At 47.2% G+C, this 17,274-nt stretch overlaps 1 protein-coding gene and 1 long non-coding RNA gene across 6 annotated transcripts in view; one reads left to right on the top strand and one right to left on the bottom strand.

The window, feature by feature from the left end:
• The first annotated feature begins 2,192 nt into the window (after positions 1 to 2,192).
• The window catches only part of HIC2 (HIC ZBTB transcriptional repressor 2), a 134,411-nt gene continuing 119,329 nt past the window's right edge, over positions 2,193 to 17,274 (top strand). For 4 of the 5 annotated variants that reach the window (XR_016277271.1, XR_016277270.1, XM_089489751.1 and 1 more), the window contains exon 1: positions 14,041 to 14,189. The gene's annotated coding sequence lies outside the window, so the exon portion shown is untranslated. Of the gene's footprint in view, positions 2,220 to 14,040; positions 14,190 to 17,274 lie in introns of those variants that run through there. The other variant, XM_089489753.1, reaches the window with a different exon arrangement.
• Positions 8,427 to 11,418, bottom strand: LOC149290003 (uncharacterized). The gene is made up of 3 exons (XR_016277287.1): positions 11,272 to 11,418; positions 9,949 to 10,178; positions 8,427 to 8,964 (listed from the first exon to the last, which is right to left on the bottom strand). It is a non-coding gene; the product is annotated as an uncharacterized LOC149290003 (long non-coding RNA).

Below are 17,274 nucleotides of genomic sequence, written 5' to 3'. Positions count from 1 at the left end.
TCGGAAATAATTTTGGCCAAATTTGCACGGGGTGGGGGAAGATGTGGGTCATGGAGATGTAGGGAGGGAGAAGCCATTTTGTGGCTTTAGGCAAAGGACCAGATGGTTTCCCCTCCAAATATGGAAGCTGAGTAAACTGGTAGTTGACTCTTAGCAGTGGCACAGGGATTAACAACTCTGGAGGGCACCAGGTTGGGGAAGGTTGCTTTTAATCCAGCATTCATTCAGGAATGCAATAGTGGCATAGTGGAGATAATGCTCGCTGAGGGGTTTATCACCTAAAGAAGATCAGGAGTTTATCCTGTGAATATCCCAGGGAAAAAAACCACGGAATTGCGCGTAACGATTTCACACGACGTCGCACAAAACCCGCCATTAAAGTGGTCACAAAGAAGCATCGATGCCCATCTTTTTACTTTCAGGATTTCAGTGACAATGCATTTCCGATATCCCTTTCTTTGCGCAATTGTGTGTGATAATCATTCGGGCAGTTATTCACCATTTCCGCTTCATTTGCGGAATGCTTGAAATGTGCTTTAATCTCTCTTTAATGCCGAAACCAGCCCCAGTGTGATACCCTCCTCAGGGTGCTTGGATTTAGTTGCAGTTCTGACTTTAGCGTTGGGGTGAGGTGGGATTTCTCTAGCAACAGTATATTGTTATGCACTGCCCCTGTTGGTAAATGAAGGTGAAACAGGGCATTCTTGAATGGGCAACGAAGGCATAGCATACCCACCAACTGCCCCAACCTGGCAGGGACAGTGCCAAGGAATCCCACTTTTTAAGCTACTTTTAAAATATTCCAGTTTCTGTCTCCTCCTCCCCCTTTCCTCTTTTGTCCTGAGCTTACCGTATAGACTCATGTATAAGTCGACCGCATGTATAAGTCAAGGGCAAGTTTTGGAGTCAAAATTATGGATTTGGATATAACCAGTCAAGGGTAAAACATAGGGGGCATGTAACAAAGGATGTAAAGGAGTAAACGAAGGAAAGTAATACCAAAGAACACCACTATTTTCCCACCCAGGCATTCAAAAGGGTCAGAAGCAGTGTTGCAACAGAGCAGTGGTGGAGGCCAAGAGGGGTGTGTGTGTTTGCTACCTTTTGCTTCTTCCCCAGTGCCCTGGCTCCCTTGGTGAAGGGAGATGAAGAGATCCAGGGCAGCAGAGAGACTGGTGGGAGCATGTGGCCTGCCACCTGCACTGTCTTCCCCACTTCTGTGACTCCCTTGGCACCAGGGAGAGCTAGCAGGGATGTGCACCCACCACCGTGCGGGAGCAGCACCCCCGACACACAGCAGGCAGGGTGCCAGACCAGGTGCCACCCTCCTCTGTTGTGTCTCCCAATGTGGGCCACAACCCCTGCATGGCCCTAGTGATGCCACTGCAGTGGAGACAGTAGAGGCAGTAGATGCTCCTTTTAGGTTCTCCCAGGATGGACTAAGCTCTCGCCTTTTGCCACTGTCCTCAGAGAAGGGGTTGGTTCCTATTTCAACAAGGTACAGTACTTACATTGACTTGTGGCTAAGTCGGCCCATGGTTTTGGACTAGATTTTCTGACTAAAATGCCTAGACTTATTCATGAATATATGCAATTCTTTAATTGCTACAAATGGTGTTCAAAGTCGATTCATTCAGCAATGGGGAGAGGAAGAGGTGGAATCTTGCCGTTCCCAGGAGACTCAGGCTGAAGCAGGCTGCTGCAATTTTCTTCTAGCTTGCATTTCACCAGCCTGATCACACTGTCTTGTTGCCTGGTCACACATGTCCTGGTTTTCATTGGTGAAATGGTGGATGCCAGGGTTTTTTTTTTTTGGTCTCATCTTAGGGGCATGTGACTGTGGGGGCTGTCAGGACGGATATCATGATTTGCACTTCGAAATGTACAATTGCATTCAGGAAAATTTCGAGCATTATAGCCACACCACATGATGGGAAGCATGTGCCACCATTTGCAAATACTTCTCTAATTCTCAGTGGTTTTTTTTTTCTGCATGGCTTTCCCATCCACAGCATCTTACTCCTGCTCTATTTCCTCCGCAGGCCTAGAGAGGGCACAGGTCCCACGTGTGCCCGCTTCACACTCTGGTTAGGGTGAGATCCCGCTGAGTTTCCCGTCTGGATAACGGAAAAATCCGCAGCTTAAGAAAGAACAACAACAACCACAACACTTCTCACAATGGGGTGACGTCGTTCTAACGGCAGTGAAACTATGATGAGGTACGTTGGTTGTTCCCCCATGCATTTCTTCATAGATCAGGTTATGTTTGTTTCAACTTTTTCTTACTGTATATGCACCGTATGTACTTCTACCAGGCGACTTGGGAGCGATGGTTTGGGTTTAAAGCACCAATGTCTTGAGAGGGTGCCCCTTGTGCCTTCAGAATGGGAAGGCAACAATGAAGATCAAAAAATATTGGGCCGAGGAGACCTATCCCCCAGAGTTTGGCGCAAAGACCCATAAAATGTTGCTGAACTCCTCTCCAGTCTATAATCGGCCCTCTGTTTGTTGGGGGGGGGGAACCTCACCCCCAACTCTTTTCCTCTTTGTCCCGTCTTCAGTCGTCACCTTGCATTACACGGTGGCAAATAATGTGCTTTTTGGCTGTGATGAATATTCAGTGCAGGAGATGGCTCAAACTGCAGCTTCATGGCGTTTAGACCCTCTTTTAAAGCAGATTGTTCAGCCTCGGCCTAATCCATCACAACTGGAAGCCATGTGGGGGCACAGACTGGGGCTTGCAAGGGAGAACTGGACAATATTTTTAAATACACTTGTCCCACCATATTCGCTAGGGTTAGGGGCACAAGACACCCCCCCCCCCCATGAATATGGGAAAACCGCAAATAACTAAAACAGCCATGTTTATACCTGAGAGGACACCTCTCTAGGAATCTCTAGGTCCTCCAGGGCAACTCTGTGGTCAGACACACAGACCATAGAACTGCGCTGGAGGTGCTACAAAGGCCTAGTAGAGTATTCTCTCTAGGAATCTCTAGGTCTTTCAGTGCAACCTTTGGTTAAATTTGACCACAGAGTTGCACTGGAGGGCCTAGTTATTCCTAAAGAGAACATATTAATCAAAACCGTGAATAATCAAATCCACAAATATTAAAGCCACAAATATGGAGGGATGAGTGTGTATATATATATATATGTATGTATATATTTATATATATATTCAAAGAGGCTGTTTTCCAAGAGCAAACTGAAATCAGATTGAAGTGTAGGAATCCTGCCTTGTAATGGATCAGATCAGAGGGAAGACTTCAGCAAGTATAAATAACTGGTTTCTTCTTCACCTTTCCATTCTCCTCCTCATTCTATTCTTTTATTGCCATCCTTTTCTCACAATGATGGGCTTCAAGGCTGCTGGCAGGTTATCCAAACCAGTACATATTAAAAACATACAAAAAACATCAGTAACATCTATAGGTTTTTTGGGCTACTTGGCCATGTTCTGGAACAGGGGTAGGCAACCTTTTTGAGCCAGGGGCCGGGTTGCTGTCCCTCAGACAACTGGGGGGCCGAAGCCAAAAAATAAATAATTAAATATTTTTTTTAAAAAAAAATTAAATAAATAAATAAATTGGGACAAATGTAGGACAAAATTTTCAAATGGTAGACACTTTTTTTAAAAAAAGTGGAGGACACGGAAAAAAATTTGCTGATTTTTTAAAAAATGTTAACATAAATGCATGTTTCTGAGGCTTCTATAGACAATTGCCCCTGCGCGCGAGAGGCCAAAGGCCCCGGCGGCAATCGGCGGCAGGACCGGGCTGGGGCCGGTCCCAAGGCCTTGCCGGGCCGCATCCGGCCCGCGGGCCGCAGGTTGCCTACCCCTGTTCTGGAAGAATGTATTCCTGATGTTTCGCCTGCATCTGTGGCATCTTGGTTGTGATGCTCTTGACTGAAATGGGTTTCCTTTGCCTCCTTAGAGGTGCATGTGTATGTTAGCAAATGAAGTAATGTGAAGTTGAAGGCTTTCATGGCTGGCATCCATAGTTTTTTGTGGGTTTTGGGGGCTCTGTGGCCATGTTCTAGAAGTGTTTATTCCTGACATTTGGCCAGCATCTGTGGCTGGCATCTCCAGAGATACCAGCCACAGATGCTGAAGATGCCAACCAGAGATGCTGGCGAAACGTCAGGAATAAACTCTTCTAGAACATGGCTACATCGCCTGAAAAACCCATAAAAAACTATAAATGAAGTATTACTGTCTAAAAGGGAAAGTTTCTCTAGCTGATAGATCAGCTCTGACATTTCATGCTTTAAATCTCTTTAAAACTGGTGGCAGGCTGAGTAAGACCACTTACTTTGTGGCTCCTTCCATTCCAAGACTCACCTGCCGCTGTTTTATTTTACTACAGATCACCAGTTTGTAGCATTTAAAGTTTTTGAAAGGTTTTAAAAAACCTATTGAATACAGTTACTTTCGAAAAAAGCAGTCGGGTAACTTTCAAAAATATAACCCTAATGGTAACTGACTACAGAGGAGAGGGTTCTTTGGATCTGTAGTAACTGTAAATAAGGGCTAATCTGCACTGCAGAATTAATGCAGTTTGACACCACTTTAACTGCCATGGCTCAATGCCGTAGAATGCTGGGATCTGGAGTTTTGTGAGAGCTTTAGCCTTGTCTATCAGAGAGCTCTGGTGCCACAACAATCTACAAATCCCAAGACTCCACAGCACTGAGCTGTGGCAGTTGAAGTGGTATCAAACTGCATTATTTCCGCAGTACGGATGCAGCCTAATTGCTTTATGAAAGTAACTTTCCAATCTCAGATGAAAGATCGGCTTTATTTTTTCAGGAGAACCCCAAGATTCGCTAACCAGAACCAGGTTAAAAGGGACCTACTTAGAATTTATTAAAAGGGCAAGGTGCACAGAGTATATGAGCATCAGATGTGACCTGAGCTCACACTTTTTTCAAACCAAAGCCTATTCTCAAGCTTTCTTTGGGTGGGAAAAGTCGTTTTGCTGTTGTTTTTGCTTAATCCCCCCCGCCCTGGAGAATCATGCTTTTCGAAGCCCTTGCTGCACCTATTGCAAATCATCCAGAGATCTAGTAAAACAGATCCCAGTCTGCTTTCTGCCTATTGCTGGTTTAGGCTTCCTGAAAATAAATTCCACCAAAAAAAGGAAGATAGAGGTGAATTCACATGTATAGCAGAATAAATGCGTGTATATGTCATCTTTCCTTCAGTGAAAAATTCATCCCACTGGTTCATTTGCTCATTTTGGATTGCATTCTTTTTCTACCTTAATCTGGCCAATAGATTTTTTTGAGGTCCTTAATCTCGCTGTGCATCTTGGTTCTATCACTACGTTGCTGGATGTCTGCTGCAACCCCCTGAGGCCTTATTAGTGCATGGGCTATGCACTTGCATTCATGTGTGTGTGTTTGTGTACGCTTGCACACGCACAGAGGAATCTGGCTTGTGAGCCTGCTGTCTCTTTGGAATACCTTTTCTGGGGAGGAAAAATGCCATTTCTTCCTTCGCTTGGGGCTGCGTTGGCCAAGGGGCCACCTTGGAATCGACACACCCAAGGCAAGTCTCCAAGCATCATGCGCGGTGTTCCTGAAATTAATTTCTCTCAAAGCGCTCAGCTGGCAAGCTGTTGGCGATTCCCTTGCCAATAATTAATTCTTCCCTTGTAAACTGCTACTGTTGGAATTGGCGCTTTGGAGATCGCAACGATCTTATGTAATCTGGAGGTGGGGAAAGTCAATTTGAGTTCTGGCGCACCGTGGCAAGTCGCTCCCATCTCAGTAGTGTTATCGAACTCGGAGCACTGTTGTTCTGTGAGACGTTTCGCCCTTCTGTGTCGGAGAGGTCCGGTACCCCAGCAAAGTACAATTCCCAGAATCCCCTAATGCTGAGCCAGGGCAGTTAAAGCAGTCTCAAATAGTGTGGTTTTGGATCTGAGAGTAGCATACGCTTTCATAGATTTAGGCCTGGTCTACACTGGAGATATAATGCAGTTTGACACAAGAGAGCTAGGAGTTCTGACAAGCACCGAACCTAGCTTCCTAGGCTGCTGCCACACAGCTGAATTAATGCAATTCGACACCACTTCAGCTGTCACAGCTCCATCCTATGGAATCCTGGGATTTGTAGTCCGTTGTGGCACTCTCTACCTTCCTTTAGCTAGCAGCTGGAAATCGTAATGCTTTTTTTTTTTGGTATTTGCAATGGAAATCTGTCAAGCTGCTGTTTTCTGGGAGGCTGAAGATCTTCTGTTAGAGATCAGTGGGTTTTCCAAGTTCAAGCTCTGAGTAGTCAGAAGTAAACACTGCGGAGCTGTTACAGTAAAGTGAGGCTAAAAAGATATTAAAAGCTGCCATTAGCTCTTATTTTTAGCCTGTAAAAAACATGTTTGTTATGCTAGGGGTGCATCCATGCTGTAGAAATAATGTAGCTTGACACTCCTAGCTCCATCCTACAGAATCCTGGGATTTGTAGTTTGGCCGGGCATCATCCCTCTTTGGCAAAGAAGGCTAAAGACCATGTGAAACTACGAAGCCCAGGATCCCATAGCACTTAAAAGTGGTGTCAAACTGCATTATCTCTCCAGTGTCGATGCACTCTTGGTTACTTCAAACTTGTTCTATTACTCACAGACACTCCTCCTTTCACTTTGAAAAGTTTTTGTTGCCAGTAGCAATGTCTTGATCCTCCTCATGTTGGCTGCTGTTTGATTGTCTTAGTGCCCAAAACACGGTGCCCATTCCAGGGGATTCTGGGGGGGAAAACGTAGCAGCTGCCTGAGAAAAGGTTGGCCCCTGCTGAGGATGGAGACACACCACTTTGTTGTAGTTGCTGAAATGTTTCCCAAACAGGTCGAGTCTCCCTTATGTGAAACACTTAGGACCAGAAGTGTTTGGGATTTTGGATTGTTTTTGTTGTTGTTTGGCTTCTGGAATATTTGCATCTACATCATGCGCTACCTTGGAGATGGGACCCAGGTCTAAACACACAATTTATGTTTCCTATGCACCTTATACACATAGACTGAAGGGAATTGGATACACAGTGTTTTAAATAATGCTCATGAAATAATGTTGGTGTACACTGAACCACCAAAGCAAAGGTGTCATTATCTCAGCCTCTCATGGGGATGATTTTGGAGCATTTCAGATTTTGGAATTCTGAATAAGGGAGACACAACCGGTACGAATGTAGGAGGGACCTTCTGTATGGTCATGCTATCCGTCCATCTATGGCGCCGCCATCAGACAGAAACCTTTCCTATCACCTGCTACCTGATCTTTTTATAAACAGAGATGCTAGGAGATTGGATTTGGGGAAGAGAACATCCTCCATCATTGCTCAGAAAGTTCGGTCCAAAACACAGAAATAATCCGACTTGAGACCGTTTGAACTGCCCAGGCTCAGTGCCAGGGAATCCTGGCAACTAGTTTGGTGAGACATTGAGCCTTCTCTGTCAGAGAGCTCTGGTCCCACAATGAACTACAATTCCTAGGATCTTCTAGCACTGAGCCAGAGCAGTTCAAGTGGTTTCAAGCTGGATGATTTCTGCACTGTGTTTTGGACTTAACTTTTTGGAACTATAGTTCCCTGGGAGATTGGGAGAGGTAACTTCAGCAAACCTCTCAAAGCTGGTTTGGTAGTAGTTCAATTTTTGGCACTTCTGACAGAGGTTATATAAGCAGAATGCCGCCTCCTTGAAATGGAGCTTCCTTTTTCTCCTGCAACACTTTGCTGGCGAAGTGTGAGAAAGGAACTAGAATGCAGAGGGTTACTTTCTAACAGTCAACGGTTACAGTCCAAAAGCCCCTGGTTTGGTGCCATCATTACAATTAGTTGCTTAAAAGCAATTCTTATGGGAAAGCAATGAAAAGAGAGGTGCTTTTTCATTTGTGGATTTTGTTTCTTTTAAACTTTTGCATCACTTTTGAATTATTTTATGGTGTTCAATCTGGGAATTTTTTATTGGTTTTAATTGATTGTAAACGTTTTTAATTTCCCTTTTTTGGAAGCTGCCATCGTGGGAGAAAGATGGCATGGAAATGAAGCACTGTAGAAATAATCTGCTTTAACTGCTCAGTGCTCTAGGATCCCGGGAAATATAAATTTGGTGAGCCATTTAAACTTTGTTCTGGTACTACAACAAACTGCAACTCCCAGAATTTCACAGCATTGAGCCGTGGTGGTTAAAGTGGTGTCAAGCTGGATTATTTTGGCAATGTGGATGCGGCCAATGTGTGCAGGAACCACCAGAACAGAGGCAAAAAAACACTACAGTGGACTCTTGGTATCGGCTGGGTTTTGGTTCCAGGACACCCTCCCCCCCCCCGGGTACCAAAATCTGTGGATGCTCAAGTCCCATTAAATAATAATAATGCATTATTATTATTTATAATAATAATAATATAAATAAATTTATTTATATCTCGCCTCTCCCTACAGATCGAGGTGGGTTACAATACATTTCAGTAAAACACAGAAATATACAAAATATACAGAATGCAAATTATAAAACAAAAACCAACTCTACACAATCCCCTAACCCACTCCCATAAACAAAAACAATAAAAATAGTGGTGTCCCTTATATAAAATGTCAAAATCAAGGTTTGCTTTTGGGAACTTTCCGTTTTTGGAGTGTTTTCAAGCCTTCGGTAGTGGAATCCGTGGACATGAAGGGCCGACTGTATTGTCATCCCAGTTTTAATCCAGTTTTTCCTGGGAGTATAGGAACGTATCCTAGATAGGCCCAAGCTTTGCTTTAAACACAAACACTCCCTGATCTCAGTTTGGTTGTCCTATGTCTGGAGGATTCTTCTTCTCTATGTGGACAGTAAGGCGACTAAAGGTCGGGGCTCTTCGGACACTGTTGGTTTCTCTCTTATCTTTTATTTGTCTGGGCAGACAAAGCAGACTGAGCTTTGTGCTTTCGTTTGGCACAGACTGCCCAGTAACGTCGATGTGTCTCATCTTTCAATTTGTCCAAAAAGGAACAGGGAAAACAAGCAAACAATACATTCAAAATACTTTTAAAACATAAGCCTTAAGGAAATTAAAACAAATACCGAGGCAACTGGGGGGGGGGGGGGTGGAGATGTTGAAAAAGGCTCCTCTCTAAAGGTGTTTCGGTGAGCGCTTCGAAAGGGATTGAAAGCAGCCGCTCGGGAAAAGAGCAGCGCCTGTGCCAACTAAGCTTTGTTTGCCCTTAGCAATTCTGGCCCCATGCCATGTTTAATTGCCTATGCGGCACTGCGATGCCAGCTTCTTCTTTACACATCTCCGAGGTTCAATATTACTTATTAGTTACGTATATTTCTTGCCTGTCTTCCAGAGGCTTCAAAGCAGCATCTCTTCTCCCCTGCTGTTGATCCTTACAACAACCCTGTGAGGTGGGACAGGCTGAGGAACAAAGTGTGTCTGTGTGTGTGAGAGAGGGACTTGTTCAAAGTCGGCCAATGCATTTCCCAGCTGGCCAGGGATTTGAATAGCACATTTTTATCGCTGTACCACACTAAGTCTCTAGTGCGCTGCAAACATTCATGGCACTACTGCCCAGGAACTAACATTCTCACTCCTTGGCTGCATCTGCACTGCAGAATTAATCTGGTTTGACTCTGCTTTAACTGCTATGCCTCTGTGCTATGGAATCCTGGGATTTGTACTAAGTATGTACTAAGAGGGGAAAGGGATGGCATTGGAACAGGAAAGTGTTGTAGTAGTATGCTCTGTTACGCTGTTCTGTAGCCTGTTGAGAATGACACTTCCCTCCTAGGATGCATCCGCACAAACTGGTTTGATACCACTTTGACTGCCAAGGCTCCATGCTAGGGCATTCTGGGAATGGTAGTTATTTCCCCAGTGCAGATGCAGCCTTCGAAGAAGCCTAATATGATTGGTAGTCCTAACTAGAGTAGATGTATTGAATCCACGCTATTTACAGAAGTGTCACTTTACCTTAGTTTATTGTGGGTTTTTCGGGCTCTGTGGCCATGTTCTAGAAGAGTTTCTTCCTGACGTTTCTGTGGCTGGCATCTTGCCCACAAAAAACCCACAAACCCAAAAAAACTATGGATTCCGGCCATGAAAGCCTTTGACTTCACATGTTGCTTTACCATTCTGCAGTGGGTTCTATACGTCTAACTAGGTAGGATTCAGCGCTCTGTTTCTGACCTCAGTGTGGCCACCTTTGAACAAAAGAATTTCAAAGACAGATTTTGGTGCAAAAAACCCGCTGAGCAAAGAATTCACAAAACCTTTCAGTACCATCTCCTATGGCTTGAATGGGGACAAGTTTGCTTTTTTCTGTTAAAAAAATAGCCCGTGCTGCATGTGGGAATCAATTCATCTGAGCAAGGATGTTTATCTTAACACCTGTTTGTTGATGTCCAGTGTTAGGATAACCACCACTTCGTAACTTTTTTGCATTTTGCTTCTCTCTGACCCAATTCTTTAACCCCCCCCCCCCCCCCCCGCAGGCACCCAAGTATGTACACTTGGCCCTCCACATTCGCTGGGGTCGGGCACAGGACCCCTGTGAATGTGGTAAAACAGCAAATAACAAAAACAGTAAGAGTGAATACCTCTCTAGGAACCTCTAGGTCCTCCAGTGCAACTCTGTGGTCAACCTCTGCCAGACATTGACCACTGAATTGCATTGGAGGAACTACAAATGCCTAGTGGAGTGTCCTCTCTAGGAATCCCTAGGCCCTTCATTACAACTTTTGGTTCAAGTTGACTGCAGAGTTGTGCTGGAGGACCTAGAGAGTCCTAGAGAGAACATATCAATAAAATCCATGAATAATCAAATCCGCAAATGTGGAGGGACCAGTGTATATGATTCTGCCAACGGAGGTCCTACTTTGCTGCGATTCATGCCATACAAAACAAGTGTTGGGCCTTCAGGTGTTTGAAAACGGTTGGTTTTGTGTGTGTGTTTTTTAAACTTCTGTATTTTTAATACAGTTTGATATGGTTTTAGCAAAATTTTAATTTTGTTTTCATTGTCAAGTCTTTGGTTGAATTTATTTATTTCACTTCCATGCTGCCTTTCTCCCTCCAAAAAAGACCCAATCCTGAGATTAAACATTATTAATAGTGTTAACTGTATTGTTCCTTTAATGTTGTGAAGCTGCTCTGAGTACCAGTTCTGGGAAAAGAGCAGGATAATCATCATCATCATCATCATCATCATCATCATCATCATCATCACAAGAAAAAATAGTATAAAATGAATACAAAAACATACAAAAAGTTTAAACGATAACTAAAAATACATACCCCGTGTTTTTCACTGATTTTATTATCTGCGAGCCACTTTGGGTTCCTCTCCAGGAGAAAGACGGTCTAGAAGGGAAAGAAACAAAGAATAAGATGTGAAGTCGAAGGCTTTCATTGGTGGCATCCATAGTTTTTTGTGGGTTTTTCGGGCTCTGTGGCCATGTTCTAGAAGAGTTTATTCCTGACGTTTCGCCAGCATCTGTGGCTGGCATCTGCAGAGAATGCTGGCATGGAAGAGAGTGGGGTATATATATACTGTGTGATCCAGATTAACATGGGAATCACTCCTCTTTACCCAGGATCACACAGTGTATACACACACACACACACCTTATTCTCTTCCATGCCAGTATTCTCTGAAGATGCCATCCACAGATGCTGGCAAAACGTCAGGAATAAACTCTTCTAGAACATGGCCACAGAGCCTGAAAAAACTCACAAAAAACAAAGGATAAGATGTTGTTGCCTGTGACTGTTATAAGTACTGCTTTTACAAGTTGTCACCAAACGTTGTGCAAAAATGAGTCCAAAACAAAAAAAAAAACCGAGTCCACCGATGCGAACAAACAAACAAACTCAAAGGTTCCCCTCTTTCCATCTCCTTAAGTGTTTTCAGGGCTGCCCTCCATCATGAACCACTTACCCCGCAATTCTCCCTCCTTCCCTCCATCTCAAGTGTTTTCAGGACCACCTTTCATCTTAAACCACTTTCTCCCCAGTTCTCCCTCCATCTCCTTAGTGTTTTCAGGATTTCCCTCCATTGTGAACCACTTTCCCTCCCCATTCTCTTTCCTTCCCTCCATCTCCTTAAGTGTTTTCAGGATCTCCCTCAACCATGAACCACTCTCCCCTCTTTCCCTTCCCCACCTCCTCCTTCAATGTCTTCAGGATCAGCCCAGCTCCTTGAAGCACTTTCCTCCCAATTCTCCATCCCTGTCTCCACCTCCTCAAGAGTCTTCAGGATTGCCTTTCATCTTGAACCACTTCCCCCCAGTTCTTCATCTCCTTGGTGCTTTCAGGATCGCCTTCCACCATGAACCACTCCCCCCATCCCCAATTCTCCCTCTGCCCTTCATCTTGAACCACTTTCCCCCCAAATGCATCTGCGGAAGTGGGCTGAAGCCTGGGGAAGCCCCTGCTGCCCACTTCTTTCTTCCAGTGAGTCTCAAAGGGGCTCCAAGGCCTCTCTATAGACTCATAAGGCTATAGCTTTGCATTCATTCTTTTGTTGGGTCTCAAAGATCTCCATAGCTTCCATAAACTTCGATGTACCTCCTCAGATACATTTGGAAGTGAACTGATGCCTAGGAAGGCTGCTGCTGCCAACTTCTTTCTTTTGCCGAGTCTCAAAGGGGCTCCAAGGCTTCTCTAGGGACTGATCCCAGAGACTCCCATGGCTAGAGCTTGGGATCCTACGGATACATTTTGGTAGCTTGAAGATGTGGAATGCATCTGAGGAGGTGGGCTGAAGCCTAGGAAGGCTCCTGCTGGCAACTTCTTCCTTTTGGTGAGCCTCAAAGGGGGGCTCCAAGGCCTCTCTACAGACTAAGAAGGCCATAGCTTTGAATGCTTCCTTCCAGGGAGTCTCAAGGGAGCTTATCACACGGGAGGAATGTCTCTGAATTTCGAAGGAAAAGAAAGTGGGGCCAGAACGCATTTATGTGAATTTGCTAGTCCAGCGAATATACGTGAATGTGAATTGCATTTGAAGTGACTTCCCATTGCCTGACAAGAGCTTGCCACTGCCCGAAATTGTGTGTGGCAGTCTATCACGCAATAACACGAAACCCCAGGATTGTGCTTGGATTGCCATTGGATTAGACTTCCAATTTCCCTGGTCTGATAAACTCCAAAGAGGCTCCAAGATCTCTCTGCAGACCGACCCCACAGACCCACAGAGCTTGGCCTTCGACCAGTTTCTCCCCAGTCCTCCCTCCATCTCCTCAAGTGTTTTCAGGATGGCCTTCCACCACCAGGCACCCCTTCCCTTCCTCTGCCGCCTCCTTCAAGCTTTTCAGGATCGCCCCAATCCTGTCTCCTGAGGCGCTTCCAGGATGGCCTTAGCCACTCTCCTTCCCTGGAAGCCCCCTTCCCTCCGGCCCAAAGACACGTGTCGGGGGGGGGGGGGCTACAAGAACAATCCCAACCACCACCATCCCAATGAATGAATGAATGAACTCCTTTCTTCCTTGCCGATCGACCCTCCCTCCCTTTCAAAGGGACGAGGAAGATGTCGGTGTTGATCACACGAAGGCGATCGGGGCTTTCTCCCCTGAATAGAGGCAGATCGCTTCCCCACGACCAAACCCGCCCTGAAAACGCTGGCTGAGAGGCATTAAGGCGCCTCTCGGGACTTTCGGGAGCTCGGAGCGAGCGCACTTTCTTTGCGCGCCAGCCTCCTTGGCGCCACGACGACTTCGTTTGCGGGCTGCTCTCGAGGCGCGTTCATCTCGCTTCGAGGCCGATCCAGTGGGCAGAGGGCCTGAGCCAAAGTCCAAAGGCCCGCTGTTGAAGCGTTGAAACATTGGAGGAGGGAGGGAGGGAGGGAGGGAGGCCTCCTCTGGGGCTGGGAAGCGGGGCCAAGGCGCCCCTTCTTCTTCTTCGCCTCCGCGGGGAGACGCAGGGGCAAAGCTGAGGCGAAGAAGAAGGCGCTCCCGAGGCGGCGGCCATTCTTTGGGGTCAGGGCTGAGGAGGAGGAGGAGGAGGAGGAGGAGGGCGCCTGAGGCCCGGCGGCGGCGGCGGCGACGTCACGCGCGGCCAAGATGGCGCTGGGAGGCCGGCGCTGAGGCGGAGGGAGGGCTATAAACCGGGGCGGCCGAGGGGGCGTCGTCGTGGTGGCGGCGGAGGGAGGCCACGGCAAGCGGGAGCCCGGGAAGAAGGCGCCGCCGGCGGGGAGCAAGCATGCCCTTCTTCCAAAGGTGAGGCCAAGGGGGCGGGAAGAAGAGGCAGCCCCCGGGGCTCTCTCGGAAGCGGACTCGGGCTGCCGCCGCCTCTCTGGACACAAAGAACGGAGGGCGGGCGACAAGGAGAGGGAAGGGGCTCGCCGCTCTCGGGGCAAAGGCTGAGGGGAAAGGAGGCACCCCGAGAAAAGCCCCACAGACCTCAGCTCCCCTTTGAATGAAATGCCTCCCAACTGGTGAGGAAAGAAGCAGCCCCCTCAGCAAAGGCAGCCCTTGGGCGGGCGAAAGCGGGTCCCACGCTCTCCCCCCGAGGGGGGCACGGAGGGAAGGGGCACACACACACCCCTGCCCCCTCCACACCCAGCAGAGAGAGAGAGAGAGAGAGAGAGAGAGAGAGAGAATCAGACACACCCACACCTTTCCCTCCTTGGCTTGGCATGCTGGGCATGGGGCTCTGCCAGGCTCTGGGGCTGAGGGAAAGAAGAGAAAGGGGGCACCGGGGGGGGGAGGAGAAGGACCTGCCCCCCCCCAAGCACCCCTTTGAAGGGTTTCCCCTTTGCCCCCTCGATGCCCCTTGAAGGGGTGGCACAAAGGCAGGAGAAAAGGGGGCATACACGTGGAAGGTGCGGGGGGCATTTGTGTGGGAAAGGGTTAACACGGGTTTGGGTTTAACCCTCCCCCTTCTCCTCCATCAGAGAGTGGTTGGCGAGGCTGGCAAGGCAAGGCAAGGCGAAGGACCCCCTTCCCTCCATCATTTTCTTTTCTTGGACCATCTTTGAAGAGAGCCCCCCCCCCCAATAAGATGGCAAAGGGAGCCATGCCCACGGTCTGGTCCTTTTATTTTTTTGGGGGGGGGCACCATGCCCAAGAGCCAAGTTTGAACTTTTGCCACCCGCCTCCTTCCATCCCTTGTCCCTCTCTGTGTATCTCTCTCTTTCTCTGCCTTCTCTGCCTCCATCTCTATTATAGAGTCAGGGCTTTGTTTGGTTGGGTTTCCCTTTTGTGTGTGTGTGTGTTGTTGTTGTTGTTGTTGTTGTTGTTGGCAAAGGACTCATCGAATCCTGGGAGGCGGCAAAATTCTGCCCCAATTCAAATACAAAGAACTGTATGGTCAGCGCCAGAGAAAAGCATGGCAAAGGAAGGTACTCTGACTAACTGCTCTATAATAAAATGTCTCTTTGGGACTTTTCACTCTCAGCCCAGGCAGAAAATGGCAAGGGTTGGCCTGAGGCTTTGGGAACTTCACATCTTAGCCACTTGCCCATGTGGGCCAGGACTTGGGAAATCTATAGTCACCAAGGGATTCATAGGATCCTAGAGTTGGAAGAGACCCCCCAGGGCCATCCAGTCCAACCCCCTTCTGCCATGCAGGGACTCACCATCAAAGCATCCCCAACAGGGATGCCTTGGCGGTCTCCCACCCAAGTGCCGACCCAAGCTGGACCAGTTTAGCTTCCCAGATCAGTCAGGTGGGACCTGGGGCCATTGAGGCACTCTTTGTGTGCCCCTGGCGTTTCTTGACCCATAGGTTTTTCAGAGGGTTTTCTCAGGCAAGGACTTGGCACCTGGGCAGCCTCCCACCCTAGGACTAGCCAGGGCTGACCTTGCTTAGCTTCCCAGATCAGATGCCTGTTGTGTGTGTGTGTGTGTGTGTGTCGGCCCATAGATTTTCCATAGGGTTTTCGTCGCCAACGAATCCTCAGAGGTGGTTTTGTCTGTTCTTTCCTCCCACACAGAGTCTACTGCACCTGGGATTCCTTGGCGGTCTCCCGTCCCAGTCCTGTCCAGGCCTGACCCTGCTTGGCTTCCAAAATCAGGCAGGATCTGGCGTCTTTAAGGTGTTTGTGTGTGTCGCCTGTCAATGTGTGGCTACCACATACATTTTTCCTTAGGTCAAGTATCTTTAGGAGGTGGGCTTTGCCAGTGCCTGCCTCTGAAACCAAGCCTCCAGCACCTGGGATTCCTTCGCAGTCTTCCTTCCAAGGGCTAACCAGAACTGACCCTGCTTAGCATCCAAGCTCAAAGGGCAATCTGGTGCCTTGAGGTGTCTTGAGGCTAGTCTTCCATTGAAAGGGACTACATATTTTGGCAGTGTTTGCTGTCAGTCTGCTCCTGTGTGCCAGACTCAGCTTTTTCGTTTTGAAACTTGAACACACATTAACTCCACCAGGTATTAAGCCAGCCAGTCTATCTATATGTCTAGTGAAACAGGCATAGTTCCGTGTATGAGAAAAAGAGAAGTTTGCCAACTTTTGACCTGGAGGCTAGCATCCAAACACAGGCTTTCATGGGGAAGATTCATAAGCTGCTACTTCTCTTTCTCTTCTTCTTTCCTCCAGTTGCTTTTGATGCTTTAATGAATGAAATCCCTTTCTGCATGAGAAAAGCCTCCATGGGTCTCTAACTAGAAGACTGATAGTTACAAGTGAAAGCTGCTTCAGTTGTGGGATTTTTTGTTTTTGTGGTCGCTGGGCCAGTTGCTGCTATCCTATCTGCTCTGGTTTAGCCTTCCTTCTGTTGGTGAAGTGGGAAAAGAAGGTAGGAAGGGCTCTCCTTGGGAAGTTACTTCCACATAAATGTGGAGAGGTCTGGCAGCATCTTTGAGACTCACTGAAAGAAAGAAATTGGCAGTGTGAGCTTTCCTAAACTTAAGTCTACTTCCCAAATGCATCTGAGGAAGTAGACTGAAGTCTCGGAAAGCTCTCTGAAAGCTGTACATACTGATTCTATAGACTAACATGGCTATATCATTGAATTCAACATAAATGTGGGCACTGGGATATGCAAAACATGGGTGCCCATTTTCTCTTGCCCACCACCAATGCCGGCTCCATTGTCTCCACACCAAGGGCCATTTTTTTGCCCTCCTTTATCAGTCCTTCCAGCTGGCTTCTTGTTTAGTCCTTTGGCAAAGGCTGTTGTGTCATTGCCTTGGGTGAAAGGGCCACAGAGGGAGCACTGGAAACCTTTAAACATTGCTTTTATAAAAGAGAGGATGAGAACCGAAGCCACTGTTTTGTCCCAGTTAGGGTTGACCCATTGGAATTAATGGAAGTATAGTTGGCCCTTGGTATCCGCTGGGGTTTGGTTCCAGGACCCCCGT

Source organism: Sceloporus occidentalis, unplaced genomic scaffold (assembly GCF_023333645.1).
Source record: "Sceloporus occidentalis isolate IW3139 unplaced genomic scaffold, rSceOcc1.0.p SCAF_41, whole genome shotgun sequence".
NCBI lineage: Eukaryota > Metazoa > Chordata > Lepidosauria > Squamata > Phrynosomatidae > Sceloporus > Sceloporus occidentalis.
The sequence above is the reverse complement of the archived record's forward strand: the minus strand, read 5'-3'. Positions and strand labels throughout refer to the sequence as shown.